Source organism: Alosa pseudoharengus, unplaced genomic scaffold (genome assembly GCF_046254945.1).
Source record: "Alosa pseudoharengus isolate Yale_2024_CS ecotype anadromous, Long Island Sound unplaced genomic scaffold, YU_APseudo_1.1 YU_APseudo_1.1_scf_8, whole genome shotgun sequence".
Taxonomy (NCBI): Eukaryota; Metazoa; Chordata; class Actinopteri; order Clupeiformes; family Clupeidae; genus Alosa; species Alosa pseudoharengus.
Window position 1 is genome coordinate 30515566 of NW_027468870.1, and position 27909 is coordinate 30543474.

The following is a 27909-nucleotide window of genomic DNA, read 5'->3' on the forward strand; positions in this document are numbered from 1 at the left end:
AGAGATCACAAAATATGTGTAACCTTCAGAGGGCAGTGTTAAAATCGGCCTACACACAGCAGAGGATCCAATGTTTAAACTCCCCGTCCACCACAGCAAGAGTCTCGGATGAGTTTTCACAGCAGCAGAAATACTGTTGATACAATATGGTGCCTTGTCTTCTTTCCTTTGCACTCTTGTCTCAGTATAGTTCAGAAGCTTAGATTTCACATTTCATTCAGGGTGTGAATCAAATGAGACACCTTTCTGCACAGTGTATTTGACACCCCTAACTTACTTGATGATGCTGATTCATAATAACCATAGTTAAAGCGACTCTGTGAGCAGCAGCTGTAGACATTTCATTTTTGTCATAATTCAAATTGCTAAGTACATAATTAAGTGGAGTTCAGGTTTAATGACCAGTGTTTGTTATTTAAAATGCCATTATTCTTAATGGGCTTGGATGGCGTTTGAAAGATTTTGGCCTGCGAGGGATCACAAATTTGGCCAATTTGCAGTTTGTTACAAATGGGCTGCACAGCCCTGTAGTTCTGTAGGTTGTTGTTGTGCTGATGATTTGGAATGCCTAGCCTGTGGCACCTTCACCAATGTGTTGGAGATTGTGGAGGGAATTTAATAAGTGATCAGAGAGTCTGCTCCAAACATAAGATAAGTTAGAATACTCCACACTAAGCTTCTTAATCCTCATATATCTTATAAACAACTATACACCTACTCATTCACACAAACACACACACGCACACACACACACACACACACACACACACACACACACACACACACACACACACACTCCATCGCTTGGCACTAGAGATCCCATTTAACATGATCCCATGCAGAGTTTCTACAGAGCAGCTGTTGCAACTGCGTCTTAATTACCATGAAAAGCAGCACAGAGCTACTGGCCTTGTACTGAGGGGTGCGCTGCATCTGCTCCTCGCGCGCCGCCGAACACACCGATGACTCACCAACCTGTCTACAAATAACACTGTGTACGCTGAAATCTGTGCCACTGCCTGCGTATGATTCCTGCTGACACCATACGCGCCTGCGTTTAAGTTTACGACATCTCTCTCTCTCTTTCTCTCTCCCTCGCTCTCTACCTCTCTCTGATGTCTGCATGCCACCTGCAATGTGCCGCGATCTCTGCCACGCTGTCTCTTTTCCCGTGTCTAGCCGTGCCGTCTGCTATGCGTGTACAAACTAAATTAGTTGTTTATCCCTCTTTACAAGTGTAAATTAAATTCTATCACAATCAGACCGGCGGCTGCGTTTTTCACCTTCAATTGACAAACACATATTACTGCCTGAGACTTACAGATTCAGATCAGCTATTTGAGTAAAAAATCCATCTCGACATGGTCTCTTTCACCTCTGCGATATACATGTTTATTCCTATCAAGTGCACTCTCATAGAGATGGGGATGTACATGTTGTGATTGTTCGTCATTGTCTCTGTCTAAGTTCAGGTGGTGTTTTGGGCACAAGAAGAGAATAATGTGACAGTGGTTGTCACAGACACCTCATAACTAGATGTTTTCTCCATCTCTCTTTCTCTCTTTCTTTCTCTGTCTCTTTTTCAGTGTCTATTGAGGCTTCCACAACAACCCAATCCTCCACCTCAACCACTCTCTCCTGGACAAATGCCACCTCCTCTCATCCACATGGCAGTGTCACTGGCCTGTCACATTAATTGTGTCAAAGTCGCCCCGGCTCACATTGCACAGTTTTGCTTACAGATTACATAAGGGCCTCATTTCCCAACTTTTCACACAATCATTCACAAGATGGGGGAGAGTGAGAGAGAGAGAGAGACAGATGGAGAGAGAGAGAGAGAGAGAGAGAAAGAGATGGAGAGAGAGGGAGGGAGAGAGATAGAAAGAGAAATGGAGAGAGAGGGAGGGGGAGAGACAGAGAGGCAGGGAGAGAGAAGGAGGGAGAGAGAGAGGCAGGGAGAGAGAAGGAGGGAGAGAGAGAGGCAGGGAGAGAGAAGGAGGGAGAGAGAGAGGCAGGGAGAGACAGAGAGTTACCGAGATGTCGGCTAATTGCCAGCAGGATGGCCATGGAGCGCTGGCCTCCTCCCACACAGACGCCCCACACACGCCCCAAACAGCAGCTACAGCGCCGGCTCCCCACTCCAGCAAAATACTGATCCCTGCACTATCAGTCAGCCTGGCTCAAATTAAAACCAGTTAATAGACATGACCAAGGCTGCCTACACATAAACACTGAACAAACAAACAAACACACACACACACACACACACACACACACACACACACCCACACAAGCATATGCACATTACTAACACACATGTACACACACGTATACATGAAATTAAAAAAAGGGAAAAGGACAAACATTGTCAAATGTACTAAACCATGTAACATATTGTTTCACTTTAAAACATATTTTGCTACAGGATTCCATTTATCCAACTGAATCATGTAAAATGAGAGTAGAGAAATAAAGTTCACATGCAGGAAGGTAAATGATCTCATGAGGTCTCTGGAGAGCCTAGCTACCACCAATTGCTTTGTAAACATATTCCTATAAGCCTTTGCAAGAAAAAAAAAATCAATGTCAGCTATTAGTGTAGCCAAAAGTTTTAATATGTGTTTGGTTCCATTGTTCTTTCCTTAAAGTAATGAATGCTTCTGCTGCTGCTCAACTTTTTCAGTGTGTGTTATTTCTAGAAGCAGTGCCATTGCGATATATTTCTTCTAGTTGCAATATTTTTAATACAATTTGTGTAACAGGAACTATAATGCTGGAGATCCAAGATATAATGAAGTTATTTATTTATAGCACTCAATTAATGTAAACTATTTCATTGGAATTAGTTGGTCAATGATTGTCTATTTTATCTACAGTACAGTATATAAACATGAAAACTAAAATGCTTTGTTGATTTAACATCTTTAACAATCTTAAACCAATGTCCACAATTAGGTGTATGCAAACACGGCATCTGTGGAACACATACAAAATCTGTCAGTATGACACACCACACACCATAGGCATTAGACACACACACACACACACACACACCATATGGGCAATGTTGATGGCAGACAGAAAGATATACAAGGATCATGTCAACACACACACACACACACACACACACACACACACACACACACACACACACTCTCTGACAAGCACACACAGTCTTGCATGGTATTGGGTTCCCACATGATGTAAACACAACCACACAAAGAGAGGGAGGGAGGGAAGAAAACACGATTTACAGAAGAAAAGAACGGAGAGAGAGAGAGAGAGATCTTCAAACAGAGAGGAAAAGGAGGAGTAAGGGAAGAAGAAGAGAGAAATGGAAGCCACCGCTGCAGGCCAGCCCGGCACAAAGGAAGTGCACGCAGCACTTTAAAGCGGGCGGCCTGGCGGTACAAGCGTGGGTAAAACAATGGCTCCATAATTACAGAGAGGGAAAGAACAACAACACAACCCAAATCTCTGCCCCACATCCTCAGGTTGACTGCAGGAGCTCAGCACGACGGCTGCCTGTACTGTTCCCACTCTTTAATTAGAGGTAGAGAAGGAGAGAGAGAATGAGAGAGAGAGAGAGGGGATAAGTGAGAGAGAGAGAGGGAGTGAGTGTGTGTGTGTGTGTGTGCTTCCTGTGTGCGGTGGCATTCTCCAGCACCCTCTTAAATAAGCTGTACTGTCACCCCATCACGACTGAAGAATGTTTCGCCGAGCCCTTAATGTGGAGAATCATCTTTATATTGGAGCTGGCGTTCCCATGAGTATAAATGTGCCGCGTCAGTCCTGATGGGTCAGGCGCCAGCCCAACATACAAAGACACTTTCAGAGAACCAGCACAGATTGTGTGTGTATGTGTGTGTGTGTGTGTGTGTGTTTCTGTATATGTGTGTGTGTGTGTGTGTGTGTGTGTGTGTGTGGTGGGAAAAAGTCTGAGATGTGTACCTGTGTGTGGTAAAGCTGGCCAATTAAGTTAGACTTGCAAAAAATAGAATCTGCGGTGGGTCCCCAGTGCTATTTCAACGCTGTGTTCTTTTAAACTGGAGCCAAGTCGATTCAGTAATTGCTCCGATGTGCAGGTGATAGTTAAGCGGAAACTGCAAAAGAAAAAAAGAGAGAGAGAGAGAGGAAAAACAAGTAAACAAGGAAACATTTTCTCCTCACTTGGGAGGAAAAGCTGAGCAGTCGACTCACACAGCAGTATACACTGGGAGCAGCAGCAGCAACAACAACAACAAAAAAAATCCCAATAAATGGAACCACCACAGCACAACTCCTGTGCATGTGGCGAGGGGGGAAACGGACTCATGCATCATGCATACAGTCTCCTAAATGGATCAATACAAGTAGGCCTGTCGGATTTGTATTGTAAGCAATGAAGATAATAACCATTATTTCTGAATGCACATGAATGCCACCGCTAAAACTTCAGGGAGAAAGGCCTACTATAAGCCAACATGGCTAAGGGGGTCTTCTGAGTGAAGCCATGGGAGGACAAGTGAGTCGGTTGACTTTAGTGGTTCTGACATTGAGAGATGCCTGCCTGATAAATGGAAAGAATCCAAGCATACGGATTTAAATGAATAAATGAATAAATACATATACATATCACATTTTGAGCAGTCGGTTCCATGACATCTACAGTACATCATGCAGCGCTTTGCCTGAACCCTTGCTACTGCGTCTCCCTCTTCATCTGCAGAGATCCGTTCTGTTGGTTGGTTGTGCTCAGACATGGTCTTTAGTTCCTCTCATTGTGTTTTCCGTTTGAGAGTGAAGTGTGAAAAAAAAAATGTTGAATGTTCCCCACCTGTAGTATTTTTTTGCCATCAGAGCCAGAGAGAGGGACAGAGCTGTTTTTTGATCATCGTACAGGTGTTCTCGGGGCTAGGGAAGTTTAAAAACCATGGCATAAATACCGACACACACACACATACACACACACACACACACAAAGAGACACTCAATCGTCATAGATACATTAATTAGTGAAATGTCCCAGTTTGAGGATACAAATGTAACATGGTTTCTCTCCTCATTTTCAACACCTAATGGTCCCTTGTCCACCATGTTCCAAATTAGATTAATTAGTTTATAATACTCGGAAATGGAGTCTGTGGTAAGTGTGGCTGTAATGATATTTTCTTCAATGCCCCCCAAGAGCAGAACTCCATTTTTATGTTTGACAGATCATCCTGTAAAGGCCACAATCCTCCTCTAAGCAAGGCTATTCATTTCTAGGGACAGTTCCAATTCGTCACCGGCTATTTTAAAAGCAATGCCACCCAAACAAGGAAACCATTTTTTTTTTTGCCTCTCGACATTGCACACAAGCATGAGCAAAGCGACAGATAAGAAGGCACTCTCCTTCTCATCTCAGGGAGCGGGTGCCTTGTGACACTCAGATCATGAATATTGACAGGGAATACAGCAAAAAGGCCCTGCTGCTCATTTTAGCATGTCAGCTCACATTGTAAATCTAATTCATTTTTCCACCCTGGACGAACATCTCGCAAACCTGCCATTCGGTGATGGATTGAGCGAGAGATTCATTTTCCTCCCGCTGTTACAGATTCTTACTGTATAATAAAATGCCATTTTTTGCTGTTGTTGTTGTTGTTGTTGTTGACTGTTTTGTGATGCAGAATGCTTTCTCCCCAGAAAATAAGAATGGAGCTCGTTGCCTTTCATTTTGTAATTTAGAGTCTGGTTGATTCATTTAGTGAGTGAGTTGTTAGGATCACTGATTAGCATACATTGGGGTCTCACTTCCTTTGTGTATACTTTTCATAATACATTATCAGAACACATATTATATCATCATGTATTATACATTAACACTTGCAACGCAGAGTGGGTAGGCTACAACTGTGAGAAGTGTATTGTTTTAATGTATGGTACAGTATATAGGGATATAGCAAGTAAGCAAGTTTGTAACTGTCACAAATCCTCCATAGACTTATATAATGAGTATGTTGTCTAATTACACTTGTACATCTAAACTCTGTGGTTCTGTGAGTTATTAACTCGACATCACAGCTTTTTTCACGTTGTTATTTTTAGAAAGTGCCTGTACAACACTGACAGCATAATTATTCTACTGTCAAACTGAGCAGTGTGGGCTTGGGCAAGTGCTTGCAAACAGCGCTAATGCCAAAACAAAACAGTTGTCTGGTTTAGCACCTCCTCCTGAGTATGGGCGTTTAGGGTTGAAAGAGGCCTTGAGTGTGTAAGAGATGTGAATGCTTGTAAAATAGTATCATCACACAGGCATGCAGTGCAGAGATGCAATATCTCTTCTGGTTGAAAAAAGTTATTCCTTTGGTTAGAGACAGAACTTCACGCATGCTAATCATATTCAATGTTAATCCAATATCAACAAAGAGAGTCACGATTATGTGTGATTCATATCATTCTTCTACCATTATTGATTTTTGTATATCAAAGTGTTTTGCTGGTGTAACTTCAGGCTGTGTTTTTACTGAATATACCACAAAGTCACAAAGTCATTTTCTATTACTATTCCAGATTTATCTGTGCAGTGAAACAGTTGAAACAGGGCCACTGTCAAGTGTCACTGGTGAATGTTAAAGAACTATGGCTAGAGTGTGTGTGTGTGTGTGTGTGTGTGTGTGTGTGTGTGTGTGTGTGTGTGTGTGTGTGTGTGTGTGTGTGTGTGTGTGTGTGTGTGTGTGTGTGTGTGTGTGTGTGTGTGTGTGTGTTTGTGGGGATTTGATTGCATATATCTAAATGCATGTGTGTAGGAAATGCTCACATACATTAAGTATTGAAAAATAATGAGAGACCAGTAGAGAGAGAGAGAGAGAGGAAGAGAGTGAGAGATGGAGAGAGAGAGAGAGGAAGAGAGTGAGAGATGGAGAGAGAGAGAGAGAGGAAGAGAGTGAGAGATGGAGAGAGAGAGAAAGAGACAGAGTTGTCCTCCAAAGGTTGATCTGAAAGCAAAATGAAACACGATTAGTAAACAACCCCCCCGGTGGCAGGGCCAACAGAAAGAGTGAGAGCACAACACGCTGCTACTTTGTTTCCCAGCCGTTATTTTATTTATTTATTTCCGCCGGGTCGGGGTTACATTAAGTTAGCTAATATGGCCGCTCAGACCCAGCTCCTGGCCTGCTCCCAGCGCTTTTGCTGACCCAACACATTTCCTGCTGGCCTGGAGAGAGAGGGGGAGGCAATCAGCACTGAGGCCGACAGCCGTGATCGATTATCATCCCTGTGTGGTAGCCGGGTGATTATATATCATTTGTATGTATTGTGTTTACTCACTTAAGTGTTTGAGACTCTAATCAAAGCATTTCTACTGAGACACAATGCAAACGTGTGGGGAGGAATTACACAGCTCAACTGTTTGTTTGGTTGGTTGGTTTCGTCTTTCTTAAACTCCTGAGTCACTGATTTCATGCTCAGATAGAGCATGCTGACTCTTCACTGGTCTGATGTGCCACAAGCGTTGTCGATGATTTCATGTAAAAAAGCAGATATGGATCATTAGGGTTATGAGGATGAAAATAGGTGTGCGAGTGTGTATGTGTGGGAAAGTGGGGTCAAAGTTTGTTGGGTTGAGACATAGACCCCTCTTGGCCCAACACACACACACACACACACACAAACAGAGACACACATACACCCTCTTCAAAACACCTCTGTGGACAGTGAAGGAGATGGAGTGTATCATAAGGGTTGGGATTATGTGGCCATGTTTTATCTAAATAATGGATCTCAGCCCGGGATTTATTTGACCCTGGTACTCTCTCTCTCTCTTTCTCTCTCTCTCTTTGTGTGTGTGTGTGTGTGTGAGAGTGAGTGGGAGGGAGTGTGGGTGAGTGTGAGTGTTGTCTCTTTGTGTATAGGTGTGTGGCTGTGTGTTGGAGGGAGAATGGAGGGAGAGAGCTGACGAGGTGTATATTTATGACCTGTGTTTGCTGAAGTGCTTCAGTTCTACATGTTGACTTTGCTCTCCTTATCTTATCTTCTGTTCTGGCCCGCTTGTCCACGCTCCATCAGTATGTGACTCCTGCACCGGTGTGGCGAGCACTGTTTGTGTGTGTGTGTGTGTGTGTGTGTACATCTGTGGACCGCCAGAGAAGCTAATGAAGGAGGCTCTGAAAAGTATCAGAGCAATGAACCGAGGTCTTTGGATAATATAGAAGACACCAGTCCAGTTCAGTTCTAATGCAACTACACGTTTAAAACAACTTTGCCCTGCTCTCTGGCAACACTTTTTATTTGTAGATGAATATTTGAAACCACCTCTTGACAATCCATTATGGGACCATGTATAATTCATAATGTGCTCTTAATACGGGCACTGCCTATTTGTCCAGCAGCCAGTAAAATAAGTCTCTTGCGATTTCACTAAATTGCTGGAACAACCACTGAAGTTACCTGCTTGTGAGGTAAAACATGCAGTTCAGCAATCAGTACGGCACTGAATAGAGTTAATAGTGATCTAGTAATCAAGATAATCTATATTTCTTATGTTCATTATTAGAGCATATATACTGCCTAAGCTTATGTTCATTCAAGAGATTACACAGTAACACTGAAATAACAAGAGATATAGTATAATAATTGTGGTAAATAAAACAAAAATAAAACAAATAATAAGATAACGTACATAACATTATAAAGGAGGAAGTGAAAAATAAAAATACTGAAAATATTAATAATAAAATAATAATAATAAAATAACATTTACATAAAACAGGTACAGTTTGACATAGGAAGGTTTGTGATTACAGATCTGAATTGATTATAGGAAAGTAGAGAATTATTTTTTATGCTATATTGAAGATTATTCCACAAAGTAGGGGCACCATAACGAAAGGCCGACTTTCCCAACTCCGTGTGGATACGAGGAACCTTGAGCATCAAACAGTCATTTGATCTGGTTTGATAGGGACTAGAATTCCAAACAACCATGTTTGAAATATAACTATGTATTTGCTGTATCTTTGTGTGTTATGTAACCTTCTGCTTTAGGTTTAGTTCAACACTGCAGCCCACTACACTGACTATGCCCTAAGCATTCTTGAAGGTTTGTCCAACATAACAAAATTCCAAAAGAGGCTACAGGTGTATGCTTATTCAGTGAGAGTCCTAATGTGAATTCCAGGCTGTGGGACGTGTCAAGTGAAACTGTCAAGAGTTCCTTAGACATCCTGTTGCCTTTTCACAAAAACGTGAAATGATGAGTACAATACCCCTGCTAAGACCTTGGACACATGCAATACATTCTGCCCAGCAAACTTGAAAGGATCTGAGGATTACAATATCCACTTGACTTTTGTTCACTCAGCAACTGAACTGCTCAAGACATTTTTTCAACAAGACAAGTTTTACACTGTGTACCTACAAAGTACTTGCAATTATATTATATTTTGCCTGAAATTTTGGTGTTGACTTGAGGTGAAATGTACAGTATGTCACTGTTTCCAGCATCTAAATTTGCATTAAGATTGTGCATTGGTTGAATACATAGTGTGTTGAATAGAAAGCATATTTTGTTGTTGTTGTGGGTTTTTTTCCCTAAGTTCCTGAAACCTTAGTGCATATTTTTAATTATGTTCTTAAGAAGCCCCAAGTGATTCTCAGGTCTGTTTGTTGTCTAGTTATGTTTTGGTCTCACATTACATGGCAGTCATCCAGGTTGAAAACCGTCGCAAAGTAAAAAGGGAATGCTTTTTTTCCTTGTTACAAAGGCATCTCTGTAACTTGTAGCTTTTTTGAATCCGCTCAGAGCAAACAAATGCTAATCGTTCATTTGGACTCGCATGGGAGTCTGGCTGAGGCTTGCCCCTCCCAGGTTGGGCTTGTGTGTGTGTGTGTGTGTGTGTGTGTCTGTGTGTGTGTGTGTGTGTGTGTGTGTGTGTGTGTGTGTGTGTGTGTGTGTGTGTGTGTGTGTGTGTGTGTGTGTGTGTGTGTATGTGTGTAGTCTGAGTCTATGATTTACGTTCAGCTTGGGAGCACATATGAGAGTAATTACTAGCACCATCTCCATGCTAGTTTGAAATTAGAGCCAAAGAACTGTGGCATAACTGAACAGGCACTTGAGAGTGAGCCACTCGAGTCTCCTTTTCCCCCCATCTGAAGCCTCGCACCTGTGCCGCTAGAGCCTCTTGGGAAATAGAAATGTCCTTGTTTATGGTTATGGAGAAACGTGAGGTGGCATTAAACAGCTGTCTAATACCCCCTCTGGTTTGTCTTCGCTGGGAATTCAATGGAAGGATCTTTTAAGTAAGGGCTTGAACTTGTATGAGAATGGTCAATGTGTAGGTGTGTGTGTGTATGTTTCAACTATGCTGATGTGTTTGTGTGAAACTGTGTGTGTGAACTGTGACGGTGTGTGTGTGTGTGATTGTTTGAATATATATGTTTGCAGTCCAACATGTGTAGGAGTTTCTTCATGTTTGCAGAACGGCATTACATAGCGCTTAGGGACATTGCAGTGAGTCAGAGTGGGGGTTGACATGTTGAGAGTCAGAATAATCTCTTTATTGACATTTATCGCCACTGCTCGGTTCCCGTCAAAACTCAACTCTGAGCTTCTCTGGTGTCAACAATACCCACATGAACAGAGTTCTGCCTGACTGTGTGTAAGTGTCACGGTGGATGTGTGTGTGTGTGTGTGTGTGTGTGTGTGTGTGTGTGTGTGTGTGTGTGTGTGTGTGTGTGTGTGTGTGTGTGTGTGTGTGTGCGTTCATGCATGGTTTTATCCAAAGGATTGTTTTAGTGCTTATTATCACTTTGTTCCAGTAATGAGGTCCACTGCATACTCCTGGTAACCAAAAACGTTCTTAGCCCACTCCAAAGATGTAGTCCTTCCACTCATAAATAAATCTATGCATAATGTGAAAAAATAGCCTTGCTTTCCAGCCAAATCCTCCCTTAATTAGTTGTAGCACGCTACTGTTTCTCTGCTCGAGGGTGTCCTGTTGTTATCAAACCATGGAATTATTTCTTCACACATAACTAACACCTCTGTTTATTTTTAAGCTCCACATTGAGACACTAATTATCAAAGGATAAACTCCTTTACCCAGAATGCCTCAAAAATGGGGATAAACTCCAGACCAATTATTTTGTGATGTATGGACTTAATTATTTTTCAGTGAGGTTATTAGACTTTTACACGGGGAAAAAAATATGACGTGTGGGACTTTGAGGTTTAATCCTAAATGCTACTGTGCTCAAGAAAGGTCCATGGAAAAGCCATCATTTTGGCGGTGCATTTTTCCCCCTTCACAGCAAACAAGTTTTGTAATGAAGTTTTGAGTTTTGAAACTCCTTGTCTAGTCACGCCACCTTCTATGAATGGCCCTGACTAGAATTTCTAACGACCTCCAGCTGGTGGGAGAGCTCAGTCGAGTGGCCATCCTGCCGTCCATCGATCTCTACAGCTGTGATGTTTTTGTGGATGTGTTTGATGTTTTATCACTGTATCGAAGATGCAATTATGCATTTGTAGAGGGAGGTTAATGAAAGAGTTTACTGCCTGCGAGGTGTCATTAATTGTCTGTTTTGGAGGATGTCATGCCTGTAATCTGTGACCAGCAGTAAGTGATTGAATCCAGAGTGGTGTCCTCGTGGGTAGGGTGGGTGGGTGGGGATGGTGGGATGCAAGACCTGCGGCAGACAGCATAAACGAGACGGCATGTGAGGCTGTGGCAGACCGAGAGAGTGATAGCGAGTTGGGGGGGGGGGGGTGAGTGTGAGTGTAGGGTGGACAAAGAGCTGGGGAGTCTGTCTGATCACTCTCTGATCACGTGCCAATTAGCGTAATTAAAACGACCTTCCGGTGATATACTGTCATGTTCGTGCTATGACAGCCTAATGGGCATCTTAGTCATAAATATCACTCCACCGTCTTGTGGCGCTGGTCCACCCGGGCAGCAAATTGAGGAGAATCTGTAAGCCATTTAGTTTTCAGTAACACCAATCATGTGTCAAAGACGGGACCTGTGAGAATACCAAAACAGCGTCCTCCAAAAGGAAGACCCCCGTGGAAAGTCAAAACAGAGAGAGGGGGGAGTGTAATGCGATGCAGCTCACTGATTAAGACAGGGACTCACAACTCAGCCAACGCCGACAGCTCAATCTAGCATTCTCTTCGCACGGCACTCTTCCGCGTCTCCCCCAAGGCTCCCCACTCGAAACTCAATCAAAAGTGAGCCGTCACTGGAGCTCATCAACGGCAACAAGGCCCCAGACAAAATAGCAGCCTCTCAGTATCGATGATCCCCGGCTTGATAGTGACACGGGAGCGCCTGCAACCTCGGTCCCCATCAGTGCGTCATCGGCGAGCCAGCCAGGATGTGTACCGCTGTTGCGGGGCAAGCGGTAATGGCCCTGATGACAGAAAACATTAGACAGAAAGGCATTAAGAACGTAATGGCTATAGAAACAATGAAATGCATAAGATCTGTAAATGGACTAGAAAATGAATGGATCCACAGCCTGTGGAAAGACTTGAGTCTATTGTTTTCACAGTGTGGGTTTTGAAGAGAGATGACATAGATCAGAGTGAATTGGATTGAGTTTGTCCTTGAATAATACAATGCTTACGGAGCCATATGGACGTCTGCAGATTGTCATGTGAAGTTGGATTGGGTGATTCAGACTCTTGAGAAAATGAACCCTCAATCTTCCTGTAGTTTGGTTAATGTTGTACTCCGTTAGACTCTGCTGTGAAACTGTGGACTGTTTAGATGTCAGATTATCATCACAAAGCTACTGGCATTCATTCCATCAGCTGCGCACCGAATATGAGTTATCAAACTCAGCGTTCAACTTCTACGGCGCATGGGGTGGAGACCTTTTTGATGAATGGGATATATGTGTTTCTGTGTTTGTTTATGTGTGTGTGTGTGTGTGTGTGTGTGTGTGTGTGTGTGTGTGTGTGTGTGTGTGTGTGTGTGCATGCGTGCGTGCGTTCGTGCGTGCGTGTGTGCGTGTGTGTGTGGTTGTGTGTGTTGCAGGGAGGGGTGTCAGAGATAAGGCTATGAAAGTGTTTACCCAGCAGTTGTGATGGATGGATTACAATAGGTGTGGAAAACAATAAGAACATCATCCCCTCATCATTCATTGTTTGTCATCCCGTTTGGCCTGTCTCAAACTAAGACATCTCCGTATGACTATTTACTAAAAATATTAGACAGATTCAGGAGATTTCCACCACAAACAAAGCCAGACGTGGGAGAGAAACTAAGCATTCTGGGAGAGACTGAATACAAGTGAGGAATGGACGTGTTGAAAACAAAACACTATGGGTTACTGCTGTGTATGCAGCTGCATTTTGGATGGATCTCAAGCAATTGTTCATCAGGTGGACAGTATGGAGCTACCCAAGCGAAAAAGTGGAGCGGTTATTCAGAGGTTTTTTTTTTTGTTTGTTTGTTAGTTTATTTTATTTATTTTTTTTAGGAAGACCGGCTTAAGCCACTGATGCAAATGGATATTTCTCTCTTTCTATTTTCAGACCCTTAACCCCCCCCCCCCCCCCCTCCAATCTTAAATACCATTTGCTACAGTTGCCGTAGCTTTTAATTAAATCACCTTATTTACGGCGAGAGTGGCTGTGAGTTGAATAATTTACAGAGGCATTGCTGAGACAGTCTTACATGCTTGGGTGAGCCATAAAATAACCCATGTTATAGCGATTCAATGAAGTGTGGCTCTCAGCGGCAGCTTATTTTTGGAAGGGGGCGATACACACAGTGTTATCAGCAGCAGAACAAACCAAATCAGGGGATCTATTGGCGGGGAATAAAAGCAGGTGACGGCGCTTTATTGTGCATCCAAGTCTGTCTAGTGCAGAGAGAGCAGGCTCCACTGCCAAAGGGAGGCATCTGGGGAAAGACACAGAGAAGGCAAAACATCTGGCCTCCAATTTTTAATTAGACACAGCTCACCTCTGGGATTATTTTTAGTTCACGTAATGCGGGATTTCATGTCCTACAGGACTATCTGACAACAATGCCTAGGCACCAGTATCTTTTATAGGGGTTAGTTTTGTGTGTGTGTATGCATGTATGTATGAGAGTGTTTGTGTATGTTTGTGTGTGTGTCTGAGAGAGAGAGAGAGAGAGAGTGTGAGAGAGAAACCAAAATACAGAAAGGACTGGAGAATGAGTGCTATAGATTTCTAAAAGATATTGTAGTTACATGATCATTACACAACATGGTTAACCATGTACTGTAAGCTCAGCATACTTCCACACACAAAAGCAGACCTTGTGCTATGGGAAAGCCAATGCAGCCAAGCCTTCCAGGTAGCAGAATGAGTGGATGTGAATCAATCCATAATCTATGGAACTGTTCATTTTTAAAAGGACATTAGTGTCCTATTAATGGATATCAATTTGCTGGTCCACCCTAACCACTTTGCCAATGCCTTTCTTTACTGAGCCATGTGGATGCTCCCGATCTAAGACAGCATTGCACCAGCTAGCCCCAAATTACTGGCTCTTCATTCATCTCACGCCAGGCAGGAGGTGCCGGCACCACTGCCGCTGTTGGCCACCGTGCGCCGATCCTTTATGAGAAGCCCTCTCACGCCGGCACTGAAAGGTTTGATTCACAAGGAGAGCGGCTCCACAAGTTAGACACCACGACATGGCGGGTTCATTCTAACCACATCCCTTAGCGCCGCAGACACGGACGGCTCGATATCCAGGCCTTGGCTCTCTGGGCAATTGGATGAAAACCGCAGAGAGAGCTAAGCCATGGAGGGGGTGGGGTGAAGGGGGGGGGGGGGTCTAGAGCAGGATGGTGGGGGAGGTAGTGGTGGTGGTGGTGGGGGGTTCTGGCGCGGACGCCTCAACTGGCAGAGATGCAAAATTGATTTTGTTTCACTTAGCATGGCCTAGTGAGAGATGGGGACTGAAGTATCTGTATCGGCACTGACATCATCTGGACCAGAGTCAAGCTGTCTCCTCTCACGACAGGGGAGATTCACCCCCCACCAAACACACACACACACACACACACACAAACACACACCATCACCCGCCTCACTCTTAAACGCTGCGCTACTTTTCTCGCTTTTGTTCGAGACCAGCTCTCTGGTTAGTGGTCAGCACGTTCCCCATTGTGAGGTGCGAAAGAGTGTCTGTGTAGTTCCCGGGGGAGGAGGGCCTGTGCCAAGCGACTGGTTTAGAAGTGATGGCATTTGGGTGTTTGATTGAGAGTGAATAATTATTAGTGTCAGTGCCGTCCTTAATAAACCCAGTGGCTGTAAACACCTCTGTCCACTGAGGGACGCCCCATCGCGAAACCCACCGCGGGAAACCCCTCGGTGCTGACCACAAAAGTTGGCCGCTTGTTTATAATTTAGGGCTGGAACTCGGAACATGTGTGCTGGAACATCCCAGCAGGCTGTGCAAAAAAACAGTGCTGGTATTATTTCTGCAATGTCAATATGTGCAGGTCCCTAAACGAGCTATGCTGCCTCACACGCCCAAATGTGAGTTGGCGTAATCAGAGTGTCTGCCGTTGACATTTGATTAAAGAGGCGATCTGTCAGCTCTTGTGGCAACAAATAGATGTCGGTGTGGTCTCTCGCTCCCGAGGCTACTGGGCCAGGTATGAGTTTTTGCCGTTTTCACGCGGATGATTTCTCCACGTCGTGCATCAGAGAGCTGTCAGTCAGGCCCGTTTGGAAAAGCAGACATAATCACAGAGACGGCTGAGGAACTTTTCATGTTTAATTAATGATGCTAATGAAACTTAATTAGCAGAGCTTATGAAAAATGCATTCAAATGAGAGATGAGCTTTATCCTTAAATAACAAGCCTCCTGTGCTGGATTTGGTGTCCTATTACATGCTAATTAGACTGCACTGGGGACTGTTAATTCAACGAGTGCAGATCATTTTAATCTTCTGCATGGCGGAGGGGCAGAGAACCTCTGTGTCTGTATATGTGTGTGTGTGTGTGTATGCATGTATTTATATGTGTGTGCATGTGCATGTGTGTGCAAGAAAGGAAGACGGTGTGTGTGTGTACCTTTTTAATGTGTATGTTTAGGGAGGGTGCTAGTCCAAGTGTGTGTGTGGGTGGACATGGAGCTGGAGAGAAAAGGGGAGTTTGTTCTCTAATGCCACTAATAGGGATAGAGAAATAGAGAATTGTATTATTATTAGACGGCCAATTACAGTGCATGTTTGTATTTCAGGTTAGCGCTTTCACGTCTGCCATGTTGGTCTATGGGCAGCTGATATATTGTGCTGCCAACACTCTAATTTATCATAACCACTCACTAATTAACACTCAAATATTCATCACTACCTAGTTGGGGGTTAGGCTAAGGTATCTAGGAGGGATTACACATAGCTGTGTTTGAATAGGTCAAATTCAAAACATCCAAATCAAATTAAGCTATCCATTTGCTAGTTTATGTAACACAACCGCAGCATTAAAGACTCAAGCCTCCTGACAAATTAAGTCAAAATAAACAACTCAGTGAGCTATCGATCCCTCATTTGTGTCCATTCTTGACATGCTTGACTTCATTTCCCTCCTCTCCCCAGGTCGGCCCATAATTCTCCCACCAGACGGTCTCGTCTCTATGTTTTGTCATCTCATTTATAGCTCTCCTCTTTCCAAGTTTGACCAGAAATCTCTTTCCGCTCTCGCCTTCCTAGTTGACACGATAGCTTGTCTGTGGTGTTTGTGGAATATTCAAAAAAGAAAAAAAAGAGGGGGGGGGGGGGGGGGGCAGGGAGGACGTGGATTGGCGGTTCACAGTTTGCTGCCCCGCTGCAGAAGGTGGTAGACTGTCACATTGAGTGTGTCCTTCTCCGCAGCTGCCCAAAAGCATAGCGACAGCCCAGCTCATCCGTGGCAAATGCCGTTATACCCCACAGGGGACGAGCTGTGATCGGCTCCCTCGCTGAGAGATCCCTCCCCGGAGGTGCGATGCTATCTCAACAGAAAGCCATTAGCTAGATCTGCATCACAAGATATGCGTTGCTCACAGCGCTTTTCAACTCTCGCGGGAATGATTCCAAATTATCGCTGTTGTTTGTGGGCTTGTGTGTGTGCGTGTGTGTGTGTGTGTGTGTGTGTGTGTGCGTGCATTTGTGTGTTTCTGTGAGAGTGTGTTTATTTGTTTATATGATGTGTTTGTGTGCTGTGTGTGTGTGTGTGTGTGCATTTGTTCTTCTGTGTGGACCGCCTTTGGTTTGTATTGGACATTTAGAACTCCTCACAAGCACTAGACAACTGCTCTCTAGATCTAGCTAATATCAGAATGTTACATATATGAGTAATGACAAGACTCCTGTGGAGTGTGTGTGTATGTGTGTGTGTGTGACGGAGAGAAAGAGGAACAGAGAGATGACAGACCGCAGAGGCTGTTTGAGACTGCATTGATATCTGTGAGTGTGTGTGTGTGTGTGTGTGTGTGTGTGTTTGTGTGTATTTTAGTACATGTTTATGTGTATGCATCTGTCTGTGTGCGTGCAAGTGTGTGTGTTTGTGTGTGTCTGTGTGTGTGCATGTGCCCACTCTCTGTTATATGGACAGTGAGTCTGGCAGACGCCAGCAGGGGTTGGTGTGTTGCCATGGTGACATGAGCCAGGCTTGAAAGAGCAGCAAGGTTTGCCCAACAGGACCAACCTTATATGGACTACAGATACCTCTGTTCACCTCTTCATATTCAATCAGGCTTTCTGACTTCTTTTCCCAATGTCATTTGAAGGTTATTTGAAATACACTTCAGAAGACGTGACTTCTGAAAAATTTACTTAATCATACCATCACCGGCACTATTATCTACTATTTGTAATAACTACAACAATTCTTTCAATACCAATATATTGTCAGTATTATCATCATTACATAATAATTATAATGATAATAATGAACAGTATCTCAAAATCTACTGTGTGATGGAAATACTTTTTTTAGGGTTTTAGGCATAACTGAGTGTTTTTTACAGCTGTGAGGTTCTGTTGGCCCTAATTTATAATGCTGTTTCCAGAATGACCATGTACCTTGTTTAGCAGTGCTGTCTCAACCTTCTTGCCTCTCCACAGAATAGACTTTTGATAAGATTATGATGATCTCATTGCAAAACATCACCTCAGGTCACCATCTGACATTAAACAGTTGTTGTTGCAGAGAAAAAGCTATTTACATGTTCTGTATGCATAATATACAAGAACAGATTATCTGCAAAATGATATTTATTTGGTGATATAAACAAATGTCAGCAATGGATGTGACCTTTTCCAAATAAATTGGTCTTGACATCCTTTCACATGTTAGCCGAGATCGTTTTGAATGATTTGTTTGCAATTCCCCGACAACCACTGGGCTTTATAATCTACAACAATAGGTAACCAGGCAACAGTCTCCATTTGATGTAACCATTTGAGTATGACAAGCAGAATAAGGTATATATTTAATTTAGATTAAAATGACATGGAAAAAAGCCCCCCTTTTCTCTCTCTCTCTCTCTCTCTCTCTCTGCTCTCTGTGTTGCTTTTTATCAACACCCCATTAACTCTTGTCAGGTCTGTCATTCCCCGAGTCTGTTTCTCTTTTCATTACGCCGTGGTGCTTTTTCCATTTCTTGTGAGACGTGGAGCACTTATGTGCCAGTGAGGGGTGTAATGGTTGGTGCGCCCCCAGAGCAGCGGGATCAGTGGAGAGTGCAAGCAATAGGCCAAGATTGGATCTTGTGGATCAGTAGAGAGTCGTGCTGATAGGTCGATAATGGATCCAGCTGGACAGCTAGAGTTATCAGGCTGGATGTGATTGTCAGGAGGTGGAGGACATGGTGTGTATGTGTGTGTGTTTGTGTGTGTGTGTGTGTGTGTGTGTGTGTGTGTGTGTGTGTGTGTGTGTGTTGGAAGGGATGGTTTACTGGTCAAGGATGGTGGGTTGGATGGATTTGCTCAAAGTAGCGGTGATGGTGGGTGAAAGCCTCTGACATCCAAATACAAAAACGAAGTCAATGCTGTTTGTCTGTTTCACTGGCCTGTGCTCACATCTCTACTGCTCTCTAAACCTCCCTTTCATGATTCCCCTCCCTTGCCTCTCTCATCCATTTCTTTCTGCCTCCTTCTCCTATAGCTGTTATTTTTCTCCCACATTCAAGGGCCATAATGGAGGCACAGTCTCTCCTCTTTCGTAGAGTCTTGGTCATAATGTTGTTCAGCAGGAATGCAATTTTGTCTGGCCATATGAATAGGGGTCAAAGCGGTCAACACATCTGGCGTCCTTCTGCATGAGCTGCTATGATTACCACAAAAAGTGAAAATAAGGGCATTCTGCTGAGATCATGTTATAGTCTCTTCATGCTTGTGCGCATGCAACACAACTGACCATAGAATCCGTCGCAAAACAACTCTGTGAATGGATTTATCGTGTTGCTACTTCACAGCAGGTGTTTTAATTATCACCGTACTTGCTGGTATGAGATATCTCAAAAAGAAATCCCAGATGTGAGATATGAATTGAGAAAAGTCAAGAGAGATTGAGTGACTGATAGAATGACTGAATAAGTACACATGCAAGAAAAAGACTGGTAGTGAATGGCAGGGTGTGTGAGGTATGAAGTGAATGACATGAAAAGAAGGGCATACAAAAATAGCTTACACTCTGATTCAGTTGGTGTAACCGACTTGACACTGACACAAGCAGTGGGGAAAGGTTGCCTCTGAAGAATGTCACTAAATGACCTAATGTGTTTGGAGTATTTTGGGAAATGTGGAAATGTTGTCCGTTTGGACATTTACAGATGGAGTCTGTAGCAATAGTTGTCAGAAAATAAAAAATGCCCTCTGGCCTACATGCTTTTGGGAGTTACCCTTGTGAAAAATGAATGGAAACACAAGGATATTGACAATGTCCTGTCCTATATGATAAGAATAATGTCATTGTTAAAGTTCTTTAAGTGGTTTCAAGCTTTAAGACTAAATTGGTAAATTAAATTAGCAAACATCAACGACATACTTTACATTTAGTGTATAGAAATGCATATATTCTCTATGTACCTTTCATGAACATGCTAACATTGGTAACAAGCAAAGGAGAGGTTGGCTACTAATCCACTTTTTTGTAGTGTTTGTAGTTACAGCATAAAGCATGTAACAGACATATCCATTCATATTTACTACTAGTATTAGAGTGCAATAACCAATACAAGAAAGAAGGGTAACAGTTCAGGGAACACATGTTTACCATAGATACATAAGTAATATGTGTATGTATTAGTGTTCAACAATGTCTGTATTATGCATAATTGCATTTATTTGGTCTTTATTGAACAATTTCTTATTTTTGGTTATGGTCATATGGTTACACTTTTGTCCAAACCTATTCTACCTATTCTTAATCAATATGTAATTTATTCTAGGTAAACAAGCGACTAATTGGTCACATACATACATATAGTATACATTATCCCTTACATACAGTAGATTACTTACAGAATGTATTAATACCTAACATGTGTTCCCAACTGAAAGAGGTAATATTGTGAAAAAGAATGTCTGTATTGAATGTACTAGAGCAGTGTTTCTCAAATTGTGGTCCAGGGACCACTGGTGGTCCGCAAGCTATCCCAAGTGGTCCGTGAGCAGACGTGGTAAAATATATAGATGAGTTGTTTGCAATATTGAACCAACTTGTATGTAAATCCAAACAGTTCTGCAACACTGTCTATGTAAGATATGCCAGTTAAATCATATGAAACCTCTGACAGAATAAGCAAAGTGCAACGACAATAAGCAAGGTGGTTCAGTGAGTAGGCCTATTGTGTAGGCTAATATACTGTTGAAGTAGGTCTTTTTTTTTTTTTTTAGCTAGGTGGTCCGTGCCTTTCTTTTTTATTGGTTAAAGGTGCTCTAAGCGATGCTGGGTAACGTCACTTCTGTTGACTTTCAAACAAAACAGAGAGCTAGCTCGCTACTCCCTCCCCCTCCCTCCCGTGCTGCTCCCGTGCAATTGAAACTCTCCTAAACGCGCATCTCATCTGTGATTTGCTGGAACAGTTTGCTATGTTTTTATGGGCTAGGTTTGCCCAGGTTGTTTTTGTTGCCATTTTTGGAGCCTGGGCTGTCCACAGAGATCACATTTTTTTTACATTGTATTCAGGACACAGACAGCTAGCGGTTGGTTACGTGTGGCATCGCTTAGAGCACCTTTAAGTGGTCCTTCGTCTGAAAAGGTTTGAGAAACCACTAAAAAGTCACTAAATTTAATCAGATTCATAGCCTACATCCTGATGTGTTGATATTGAGGCAATGATTCCATGCAAAGGCTTGGGCTTCAGGGCCCCCTGATCTCTTGGGCCCCTGGGCCTGGGCCCGGTAGGCACGTGCAGTCATGGCCATGAGGCCCGTTTTTCAATAATAGGACTCAAAAACTTACAAGCAGTTGTGAGGGAAAAAAAATTGATATTTCACTTTTTAAAAACCCAGAGAAGGAGCACAGGCCAGAAGTCATTCACAGACATGGAGTAGCAAAGGCAGAGGCAAGCTCTCAGGGTAGGCAGGCAGAGGTCAAAATCCACAAAATCAATGAATCCAGAAACAATGAAATCTCTCAGAACAGGCCCAGTTGCCATCCAAAGTTAACAGGCAGGGTCCATAAATCCAAAGAGGTCATTCAGAACACAAAACCATGAACTTAAATCCGTTCTTGGCAAATGTGAATTTCATAATAAACTTGAGCAGAAATAATTTCACATGGCCATGACAAACTTGAGAAACTTGACAATACATAAGCCTGACCAACAAGATAATCTAGCAGCAAGGGAATCTCCAAGCAGGGTTGTTTCTTGGTGTTTTATGCCCCCAAGGCACTAGGGTTAGGCATGGGGTTAGGTTTAGGCACTAAGGTTAGGGTTGGGGTTAGGTTTAGGATTAGGTGCCTTTAAGTTAGCAGTGGCAGCGCTGCCTGGAAGACGACGTTGGGGGGCATAAAACAACATCGAGCAGGGTTTAAGAGGGACAACACTAACTGTGGTTCATCAACTTGTAACAGGGTGAACGACACTTCTGCATTCGCTTCACAGCCCTCTATCGGCTATAACCGCACTATGTAAGTTTGCCAGATCGGGTAGCAGATCTGTAGTTCGATGGAATGAGACATAAGAGACTACAAATTTCTGTGGACATAGTTATTTGCAAAGCCAGTGCTGGATAAACAAATAGCGTGCGTGCGACAGAGGGAAAGTTCTTGGTGTTGCTTTAAGAAACAGGAAGCCCAAAGTGGCATGGTAAAACAGGTAGTGGACATAACATAGAGAAGTGCTGCACACTCCCGAGTTACACATATAAGTCTTTAATGTGACAACGTTTCGGCCTGTCGGCCTTCCTCAGCCTTTATGTGACCTGAGGAAGGCCGACATGCCGAAAAGTTGTCACATTAAAGACTTATATGTGTAACTCGGGAGTGTGCGGCACTTCTCTCCTTTTGCAAGTGTTTTACTGGTTGCCAGCACCTCCTTTTCTGGTGTGCATTTTGCACCTCCACTCATCAGTGGACATAACATAACCGTTATCTGTTACTATATTATAATTTTCTACCATGCAGAAGAGAGAGAACATTGTAACTCCACCCCACTACCCATTGCTAAAATACTGGGATTATACCAGGGGGTCAGGATTTGCAGGGTAAGTTTCCGCCAGTTAGTGTCCCAGCTGGCCACCACCATCTTTAAAAATGTCCCCTGATATGTGCACACTGCTGCCACCATTTTCACAAAGGTGCCACATTTCCGACGGCCACAAATTATCTGTGTGGATTGGCTGATCCTCCCAGCAGAATATTACCAACTTAACTACCAATCCACATTGACGACATACTGTACACATGTCTCCATCTGTAACGTGCCATCCAGAGCCATATAAAGGTTACCTGCCAGTGCCATCTAATTGGCTAACTCTAGATGGCACTGAAAATGAGCGCCATGAAATAAAGATAAATATGGTGATAAAGATGAATTTCAAACTTTTTCGGCTGAAGTAGATAGCATGGGCCATTGAAATGAATGGGGGTTGTACTTCCTCCTTCCAGTTCTATAATTCCTCCATGGTATATATACTGGGTTCAAATACTAGGCTGAACTGCCTATGGCTGCACATAATACGTTAACAGCGCATGAGACTACATGCATTATCAAAGCACACCACACCACTCATATAAACAGATAACACATTACATCAAAGCAGCATATTCAACATGCAATGCTCCCACTGCCTCCCATGATCAATGCAGTAACATACAGCTCACAAACCTAATCAGTGTCTCCATACTTACCCATGCCCACATAAGGAACTGTGTGATTTTGATGGTGACTCTAACATGCTTGTTTTGTCTTTGTGGGCAAATCAGTGCTGGCGGAATGATATCTGGTATATGTAGCATGCGTGGAGATAAGTTGGCTAAATACAGTATGCTTTATGTGCTCTAACCCTGGGCACGCCCATTTGAGAATCGAAACAGAGAATACACATCAAACCATCCAATAAATAAACAGGCTACTATGCCTATGACACAGACACAAAGAAACAAAAAGAAAGAAAGAAGGAAAGAAATAAATGAAAAAGAAAGAAAGAAAGAAAGAAAGAAGTAAAAAAAAGAAAGAAAGAAAAAGAGAGAGAAAACTCATGGAGACATATGAAAGGAACTAAGCAGTACCCTTGAAATATAAAACAAGACTCAAAATGTTTCCCTAAAAGCCACATCTCAAAGACACATTTGTCCAGACAAAAAAAGCTAATGCTCTTATAATGAACACAGCCAAGCTACCTTTCCAAAACCAAAGACAAAGGAAGGCTCCCACTGTAGGAAATATTTTCCCTTCACTGGGCTACAAAGCCATTTTTATTAGTTCAAAATGGCTCATTAGCACTGAATTGGTATATGCATAAAGTAAATTAGATATTCTAGTCTGCTAGTTTCTGGTGCTATAGTCATAATGGCAATTACATCCTGGGTCTGCATACCTGCATAGACAAGATGTTAAAGATATATATATCTTTGGCATGGGTTGAGAAAGATGTCATCAATGTCAATGCAGAAACAAGCACACTGGACTCGGGTCATTCATAGTCTATTACAGTCTATTTGTGAATGACAGAGAGAGGGAGGAAGAGCAAAAGACTGAGACTGCAGACGCCTGTCATGATGCACTAAGTAATAGGGTAACATTATCCATAGGAAACCATCTGTGCTAGAGACTGCCCTGGTTGCTTGTTGAAAGGGTACATTCTACAGAGTGTGTATCTGTGATTTGTAAGTAACAAATGACACAATAGTCATACTCATATTTAGATTTATCTCTTTCTGAGCGAATAGCCAATTATTTATCAACATATAATTACACCAACCAAAGAATGATAACAAGGAGCATAAATTAATAATATTCCAAAGGGCGAAATTAATCCAAGGCATAAAAAGGCTTAATAAGACTAATGACAGAAGAACTAGAAAAATGTATTGGAAAGCACTGTTTGCACTAATCCATTCAAATCTGTCCTATTGATTCAAAGCTGGATGATTTTTTTCTCCTTCCTTTTGACAAACCATTTTTAAAAGACAAACCAAACCGTTAAGAGGCTTAATTCACTGTTTCCATTTCCAACGCACTCCCAGTGCTGGGGGTTTGAGAGTGTAAATGAGATCATCAGACAATAAATCCACACTGGTTCTTCATCAGTCATCTCTGCTTCATTGGAACGGATCCGCAGATATTAGGATTGCAGATTTAATCCCTCCGAACAGGCCAGTGGCAGTTTGCCCGTCAGCTAAGAAACAAACATCTGCGAGACGGGTAAACAGCGAGCTGAGAAAAGAAGTGACGACTCGCTAACTGCACTCAAAGGGATAGGGAAATATATTTGGCTAATGTAGTGTTGCAGCCACTCCAAAGATGTTTGTAAGGTGTTTGTACAACATGTTGCACAACACTATTTCATATTATGTGTAGATGCATGGATGGAGATATACAGACAGGTAGGTAGATAGATAGATAGATAGATAGATAGATAGATAGATAGATAGATAGATAGATAGATAGATAGATAGATAGACTGTCACTCACATAAGACTATGAATAGTCTGAAAACAGAACAGCAATAAAACAGAAAAGCACAGAGCTGACTCCTCTGAACTGTCTGTAATGCTCTCAGGGACTTATCTAAAATCACTTCCTCAAACAATTCAGCAATGGAGCATTTATTAGTGTCTGCCATCATAAGGGTCTGTCATATCTTGCAAAGGCCATTTAAAATCTCAGCGCTGAAGCCTTGGGAGAATCGATAGCCGGGTGCTGGCCTGGTCTCACAGGTGAAGGAGACAGATGAAAACCCTTTCATTCTGCTTGAAAAACACCAAACAACCCAAAACAATCTAGACAGGCCAGTCCGTATCACAGACCCAAATAAGACAATTCAGCGCTGTCTCTTACCCTCTTTGGCTTTCTCTTTCTTTTTTTCACTCTGTGTCCTTCCAGGAGTTTATTCATGCTTGCAGGAGGCACCAATGCCAAAACTAAGTTATTACCAGTGCACCACCTACATTTCTAATCAACTGTGATCCAGTAGGCTTTGGCAAATCCCGCCACAAGACAAATTGGGCCACTGTAGCACTGTCAAAACAAGATAGCTAACACCCCTGACATGCACCTGAAAACAGGCATCTTTTTTTCTCTTTTTCAGTGTTGTTAAAAAGCCACAATACCCACTCAAATAAAGCTGTAAATAAGACAATTTAGACAATTTACATGTCTAATATGCCACTTAGCTAAACTGGTAAAAGTGCTAAATTACGTATATTTGTTGCATCAGGGATATATTTGACAACCCTTCATTTCAGAGGCATAGTTTTACGATAATGCACACAATGCATGTTCTGAATACCAGGGGCTCAATGAATGCAAAAACGATTGATAAAATAATAATATTAACTCACCTACTCAGACAATGGCAAAAATTATACCAAATGTCACGTTGTCTTAAAAGAAGCACAAGGAAATCCTATCATAGCAGCATGGGGCTGATTTCTATCAGGGAAAGAAATCTGGCTGGAAATGTCATCATACATTGCATTGCTGAAGATACTGGTGTTCTGCCAAAGAAAGTTCCACATTGGTGTGTGAATACAGAAAGTGTGTGCAAGCATTTTCAGAATACTAAAGTTAAATGTGCACATAATAAAGAATACAAATGAATCATGCAGCAATATAACTAGATGTACCGCAGAGCGGAACAAAATATGACCGCCGCCCAGTCCAGCACATTTTTTCCACAAAAATAAATCACGCTGAAAGGCCTATATGATTCTAACTGTCTCACTAAATTGCATTATCCACACTCAATTCTCACTGGTATCAAAGTACCAAAACATGATTAGTTCATAGATTTCACATGTAAAATTGATTTTATACAACCCCACCCCCATCTTGCCTGTTCATAATTCTGAGAAATTCTTGAATTGTGTGCATGTGTGCGTGCACATGTTTATGTTTATGTGTGTGTGTGTGTGTGCGTGCTTGTGTGTTTGTCTGCGTATGTGTGTTTGTGCATGTGCATGCATGCGTACATATGTCTACTGTGTGCGTATGTATGTGTCATACGTATGATTACTGTGAATGTATGTGTGTGCGTGTGTATCTGTTTATGCACATGTGTGCACATGGAATGGGTTAACATGACCCCTGGAGGCAAACATACGGAAAAAATTGGTCATCCTAGGCCCTACGGTTCTCAAGATATTCACAGAAAACTGTGTCTGCCCTACCCTCCTTTCGGGGGGTCCAATCCAGCGGGGGGGCTACAGATCAAAACGAAAAACGATGGTTCCATGCTATCCATGTGGGATTTCATGCCCACTAAGTTTCGTGTACCCCGGTCTTTCAGTGTCCCAGGAATCCTTGTTGGTGTACGGTCACTAAATGTACACATAAATTATTTTATTGTAAGGCCCTTCATGAACGAAAGTTCACAAAACTTGCCATGCATTCGGAAGGTGTCATAATGATCCTACACTTTCAATTTCGTGCAGTTTTGACCATGTCAGCTAGAGATATTGTGATGAAAACACCTAATTTTTTGCTTTTTAATTTTTAACTAGGTGGCGCTATACATGAAATAAGTGGTAATGGGATGGGTTGACATGCCCCCTTAAGACCAACATACAAAAAAAAGGTGGACCTCCTAGGCCCTACGGTTCTCGAGATATTCACAGAAAACTGTCTCCGGCCACCTACAGGCCAGTTGGTGTATAGTAACATAAATTAATTTATTGTGTGGCCCCCCATGAACGGAATTCCATGAAACTTGGCATGCATTCAGAGGGTGTCATAATGATCCTACACTTCGTGTCATAATGATCCAATTTCGTGCAGTTTTGACTATGTTAGGTCACAGATACCTGCGATTACAACACCTAATTTTTACTTTTTTGTGTTTAACTAGGTGGCGCTATACATGAAATTAGTGGTTATGGAATGGGTTGACATGGCCCCTTGAGATCAACATACAAAAAAAATGGTCCTTCTAAACCCTACAGTTCTCGAGATATTCACAGAAAACTGTGTCTGCCCTACCCTCCTTTCGGGGGGTCCAGTCCAACAGGGGGGCTACGGATCAAAACGAAAAACGATGGTTCCATGCTATCCATGTGGGGTTACATGCCCACCAAGTTTCGTCTACCCCGGTTTTTCAGTGTCCTGGGAATCCTTGACGGAAATTTGGACATGCGAAAAACTAAAAAACAACAAATAAAAAAATCTGACTAAACCTATATGACCGCCGCTTCGCTGCGCGGCGGTCATAATAAGTCTTTTAAGTCTACAAAAGACACTTTTTATAAGGGCAGTATTACAATCAATCAGTGTGTAAACTGAAGGTATGATGAAGGTATG

General features: G+C 42.6%; 1 protein-coding gene across 1 annotated transcript in view; it reads left to right on the plus strand.

Annotated features, from left to right (window-relative positions):
* The window catches only part of pcdh1a (protocadherin 1a), a 110268-nt gene that overhangs the window by 9500 nt on the left and 72859 nt on the right, over positions 1–27909 (plus strand). The gene's annotated exons all lie outside the window — the stretch shown is intronic.